General features: G+C 34.9%; 1 pseudogene across 1 annotated transcript; it reads right to left on the bottom strand.

Annotated features, from left to right (window-relative positions):
* Window positions 1-2,382: 2,382 nt before the first annotated feature.
* Window positions 2,383-4,363, bottom strand: LOC101015718 (annotated as a pseudogene). Its single transcript, XR_163454.4, has one exon. The product of XR_163454.4 is annotated as an STARD3 N-terminal-like protein pseudogene (transcript).
* Window positions 4,364-6,463: the final 2,100 nt, after the last annotated feature.

Genomic DNA, 6,463 nt, shown 5'->3' with positions numbered 1-6,463 from the left:
CAAAATCAACCAATAAATGAAAAATCTACATGGTACTATCTCAGCTCATTAATGTGAAGGGAAATGGGAAGTATACTGAATAACGAATAAGTAACCAATCTTAAAAATAACTGCTAATTGATGAAGTATTAAACAGCAGTGCAAATGATGGACCTTTCATGGTGCTATATTTAGTACGATTGAGATTCATCCATAAAAGCTTCATTTTAGAGGAGATGGGAAAATTGAGTTTTCGATTATTAAAAGTGGATTTTCAAAAATGAAGAGGAAATATATGCAATATACCCAAAGATGATAGGACTAAATTCTTAGTGACAGTGTATTTGTTTCACTTGTTTTTCTGAATTTTTAGCTCACAGCAGTCAAGTTCTCAATGCATTGAACAGAAAAATTGCGTTAGCTCAGTAGCAAAAATTTAGCCTCAGTGAAAAAAAACATTACTGATAGTTTCTTGGTCCATGTGGGATGGGCTAACAGAAGAGGGAAAGGTCTTCTCTATTTTGATGGCTAAATTTCAATGTAAACAAAATTAGTATATTAGTATACTAGTTTTTGGGCAGAGTTGCAAATATTTTTAGAAATAGTATGAGTGACTGCTTAACCAAAATTTCAGACTTTTTAGATATAAATCTCTATATGGTCTTTTGTTTTGAGATTGATTCTGTGTGAAAACTTGTGACATGTGGAGCCAAAATTCTTGGTTTCATATCACCTCTCTCCAATTTGTTGACTTAATCTCTTTGTGCCTCAGTTTATATACTTTTTAAGTGGGCAGGGAATTATATTCTCCTTTCAATGTTGTAATAATTTAATGAAATTATGTATGTAATATGTCTAAGACAGCTTTGAGCATAAAAGTAGGTGATGAGTACATGGCAGTTATGTTGTTCACCAAAATAGAAACTCCACAAGGGCATAAACTGTGTGTTATTCATATTTTTATACCAAATAACTTTTTAAGTGACAGGCACATGGTAAACACACAATAAATAAATAAATGTTAAATGAATAAATTCCAGTTCCACACTTTTTAAACATATATAGAAATTGGTCAAATCAAGGATGGTTTTGGCTTTTGTTGATGAATTCTCATAGAAAGCAACCAATGTAGTCAACGAAAGAGTCCCAAGTAGGTTAGCTCTAGCTCTGCTTCTATGTAATGTAGATGCTTGAATTATAAGGCCTAACCACTAGAAGGTAGAGAGCTAGCAATCTGGCTCTCTTACAACATACCATTTTCAATAAATGAAGGGCATATGGTTTTGGTTTTAATCTTTTGTCATTTCTTGAAATCATTCCATCATATCAGTGACAAATGAAAAGTTCCCCAATAGGCAGTGGATCTCTAAAAACATTCTTCCTGGATACCATGATTTAATCTATGTTGGTTCAAAACTACTGGATACAGCAGAAATATTCGTTGATTTTCATCTACTTTATCATTTTTCTTTTGTTAAAGTGCTAACATGTCCCCTTGATCCAAAAATCAAAAAGGCAAAAAATAACTAGAAAATTGGTACCTCCTTATTAACGCAAATAAGGTTATTAACGCAAATAATGCATTTTTAATGGTTTCATTGAGACATAATTCACATACCATAAAATTCACTAATACAAAATGGACGCTTCAATTTCAAATTATGGAAAATGCTGTGGTTACACCACACTGTGAATATACTAAACCAATTTGGTCTAATATATTTTAATTATTTTATAATTTTAGTATTTCTGCTGTATTTGCATATCTGTAACTTATTAACAAAAACGTGTGGTTATCTTTCTTACTATGAAATTAATCTCTTTTGATTGAGAGACAGACAGGGGAAGTTTCAGATATTTTTGAACTTTAGGTATACTAACAGATACTGTGCTTAGTACCTGGGTGACGAAATGGTCTGTGCATCAAACCCACAAGACGCGAGTTTGCCTCTAATAACAAATATGTACATGTACTCTTGAACCTAAAATAAAAGTTAAAACAAGGGAAAGAAATTTTGTCTAAATTCATTTATACATTTAATAGTTCCATATTTGCCTCTGGTTCTTAATGCAGCCTAAAGTGAAAGAGGTTCGTTTCTCCAATCGTATTGGTTCTACAGAAAAGCTTGGGTCACTGATTGGCAGGCATCTTTGTGCCTATCTAAATGAGATTAGTCATTCCATTGCCCTTAAACATAGACTTCATAGCTTTGAAAGACAGGAGGCAGTCCTAGCCACCACACTTCTAATATAAAATAATATAGCTACAATTCTTTAAATCAAGTGACACAGCTAGATTTTCTGCTCCCTGAAAGCTACTTGAATATATTACTTACATTGTACTCTAAAAGAACATTTCACCATTTTGGCAAATGTTTTAACTTTCATAAGAATGCCTTTGCCTTTTTTTTTTTTTTTTCACATCGACATGTTGGATTTTATTACACTTTTTAAAACTGTACAAAGAGCACATGTGCATGAGTTAAAAAACACAAGAGAAATGTAGGGTGTTAAAAAAGAAATACAAAATAAATCTGAGACATGAAACAAAAAAATTCCATTCTGTGAACTGAAATAAAAAGGTATCTTGCTTACTAAAAAAGTGTTATTTCAATATATTAAGTCTTTTGATTAGGAATACAGCACAAGACTTTCTTCACCTATTTGTTAACACATCAGACTCAGTCTCACTGAAGAGAGGATGAATCATGACATTACCTTACCGGCCACAGGCAAGTGACTAAATGTGCATGGATATGGTACAATGTCTGTGAGGTATTGCAATGCATAAATCTTTATTAGCTGTTCAATAAAGCCAGCAGTGGACGTCACCATTTCAACTTTACTGTCAACAGGGAGACTCGATTGCCGGCCTCTTTTTGCCTCGATGACTTTCTGTGAGGGTTTTTCACATTTAACAAAAGTAGTACTCACAGTTCTAAAAGTGGTTTCTCCCTGTCCTGTTTTTCTTCAGCTTCTTCAGATCCTGCTTCAGATTCAGGAGGGGAATAAAACTGACCATCAGAAAGACCACTAGGTATAAGTGCTGCCTTCTCTGAACTATCAGGAGTCTGTTTTCTTCTGCTTCTTGAGGTAACACTTTGAAATCCAGGAACCACGTCTCAATCCAGGCAAGGATGAATGAAATGATGGGCAGCCAAAAGCCCCTTGAGAGAAAAGCTTTGAAAGGATCACGTTTGCTAGTAAAAAGGCACTGGTCACTGCCGTTGTCAACGCTATTGCCCACCAATGGCGCAATCTGCACACAGCACATGCGAGTATTAACCCTTTAAATTGAAAAACTGCCAAAAGAAATATATCAAAATACGAAGAATAGTAGTCATACTGCATCACCTCCTTCTCTAATGAGTTCTCAATGCTTCCATTCACATTTAACTCTATTATCCACAGTAACGTTACAAATAAGAGGTCAAAGGTGACACACAAACAGAAAGTCCTCCTGACATCAGATATGCCTTTCTTTTCCCTTCCTTCATAGGACTCAATCCTGGCCATTAGTTGTGTGGGGTTGATGGAATGGACGTTGCGCAGAGAAGCATGGGAGTTCTGGTTCCCGGTGAGAGCGTTCTCCATGTCTTCTGCCAGATGGTTCATCCTGGAGGAGGGTTACAGGAGCCTTTTGCCAACCTCACCATCCCTAAAGAGAAGACACCTCAACGGGTGGTTCCTGCCCGGCTGCCCCAGGCTGGCCCGGGAACTGCGGCTCAGCGGTCACGCCCCGGCCTGAGGGGCCGCCTTTGCCTGTTTCTTACAGTTATCCTTTTCCCCTTCCTTTTGATATTTATTTTACTGTTGGTAAGTTACGAATTTTTCATTTACATTTGTATACTTCCAGAGGATTCATTTCAACAAAGAAAAGGATCAAAAAATGCAAGGAATTAGATCAGTATAAATATATTTGTGGGTACTTTTAAAATCATATCAATGAGGATGGTAGTAAATTCTAATTGCTTAGAACTATAACAAAGAGCTATTCTGAATGGGAGCAGAGATAATCAGCAATCCTTCAGTAAAGTGTACTCTGGCTATACAATGGGAACCTGCCAGTTTTGAGCCTTTTCCCCCCAATTTGGGGTGGGGGGTTCTTTTTGAGTATGCTTTCAAACCCTGTGATAAAATAAATACTTTAGTATTTCTGCTATATCTGCATATCTGTAACTTATTAACAAAAACGTGTGGTTCTCTTTCTTATGAAATTAATCTCTTGTGATTGAGAGACTAAGTATTGCAGTGGATAAAAAGACAGGTGTTAGAGTCAGGAAACAGGTTTGATAAGACCTCAAATCAAAATCTGTATCAGTTACATATGACCTTCAACAAATCCGTTTGTCTTTCTATACTCAATTTCTTCATCTATAAAATAGGAAAAATATGCTTTGTTCTTTTTGTAAAATGCAGTGACAATACTCAGGATTTTCTTTACTATTCTATAGTGAAATGTGATTAATTATATTGACTAGTAATTTATAAAATAATTAAAAGTATACCCAAAGATCAAAAAATCTGAAACTTTCCCCTCTCTCTGTCTCTTATTTTATATAATAGATTGAAAATGGATAAGAAAGAGGATTTAACACTTAAGAAAACAATTTAGAGTTGTATTATCTGGGTGTTATGTTTTTTGTTATCCTAAGGAAACACCCTGTACTCATCAAAGAATCAAACTCCATTCTCCCCTCCCTCAGCCCCTGGAAATCACTAATCTACTTTTTGTCTCTGTGAAGTTGCCAATTATGGACATTTCATAGAAATATAATTATACAATATATAGCATCTTGTATCTGGTTTCTTTCATTTAGCATAATGATTTCAAGTTTCATCTAGGTTATAGCATGTATCAGTACATTATTCCATTTTATTCATTTGTACAGATATGTCAAGTTTTTTTGTCCATTTGTGTTCCACTTTTAGGCTGTTATGAATAATGCTGCCATGAACATTCATTTATACATTTTTATGTGGCCATATGTTTTCATTTCTCTTGCATATAAACTTAGCAGTGGAATTCCTAGGTCACTTGATAACTGTTGAGTTGTAAGAGTTCTTATATTCTGAGAATAAATCTCTTATCAGTTGTATATTTGTTAGTACTTTATCCCATTCTGGTGGGTTATTTTCTCACTTTCTTGATGATATGTTTTGGTACATAACATAATTTTGATGAAGCCCCACTTAGCTATTTTTTTTATTTGTTCCTTGTGCTTTCTTGTCATATCCAAGACTATTGCCTAAGCCAATGTCACATGACTTACTCCTGTGTTTTCTTCTAAGAATTGTAGAGTTTTAGATGTTACATCTAGGTAATTGATAGATTTTGAATTAATTTTTGTATATGGTGTAAGGTAGTTGTCCAAGTTCATTCTTCTGCATGTGAGTATCCAGTTGTCCCAGAACCGTTTGGCACCATTTGTTGAAAACATAATTTTTCTTTCATTGAATGGTCTTGACACGATTATCAAAAATCAATTGATCATAGAAATATGGGCTTTTAAAAAGAATGAGATCATGTCCTTTGCAGGAACATGGGGATGGAGGTGGAGGCCATTATCCTTAGCAAATTAACGCAGGAACAGAAAACCAAATACCGCATGTTCTCACTTATAAATGGGAGCTAAATAATGAGAACCAATGGGCACAAGGATGGGAACAACAGACACTGGTGCCTACTTGAGGGTGTAGGATGGGAGGAGGGAGAGGATCGGTAAAAATAACTATCAGATACTATGCTTACTACCTGGGTAACAAAATGGTCTGTGCATCAAACCCACATGACATGAGTTTGCCTCTAGTAACAAATATGTACATGTACTCCTGAACCTAAAATAAAAGTTAAAACAAAGGAAAGAAATATGGGTTTATTTCCAGACTCTCAATTCTATTTTATTGATCTATATATCTACACTTAGACCAGTACCACTGTAGATTTGTGGTAAGTTTTTCAAGATTGTTTTGCTTATTCTGCATCCTTTGAATTTCCATATGAATTTTAAGATCAACTTATTAAAATCTGCAAAAAAAGCTGGGATTGCATTGAATCTGTAGATCAACCTGGGAAGTATTGCCACCTTAATACTATTAGGCTTCCAACCTATGAACACAAGATGCTTTCCATTTATTTAGCTCTCCTTTAATTTCTTTGAACAAAATGTAACTTAATTTTGTAGGAGGAAAATTTTTATGGGATGTTCTTTAGCAGTCATCCATCTCCTATTACACCATGACACCTCTTAGTGGCATCCATATTGTCTCATGCTTTAGACCTTTTATGGGTAATTATAGGCTTGGTATTCAAACACGTCTGGATTTAAAACCAATTATGTTGTTTAGGGTCTGTGGGACCATTTAAAAATCAATTAGTTTTTCTGTGCTTTGTTGCTGTCTTATTTAAAATAGAGAAAATGTCTGCTTCAGGATTACTGTAAGGTATCAATAAGTATTGGAAAGTGTCTGCACGGTTTCTGGC

This window comes from Papio anubis, chromosome X (assembly GCF_008728515.1).
Source record: "Papio anubis isolate 15944 chromosome X, Panubis1.0, whole genome shotgun sequence".
In the NCBI taxonomy this organism is placed as follows: domain Eukaryota; kingdom Metazoa; phylum Chordata; class Mammalia; order Primates; family Cercopithecidae; genus Papio; species Papio anubis.
This window is presented reverse-complemented; position numbering and strand designations above follow the sequence as displayed.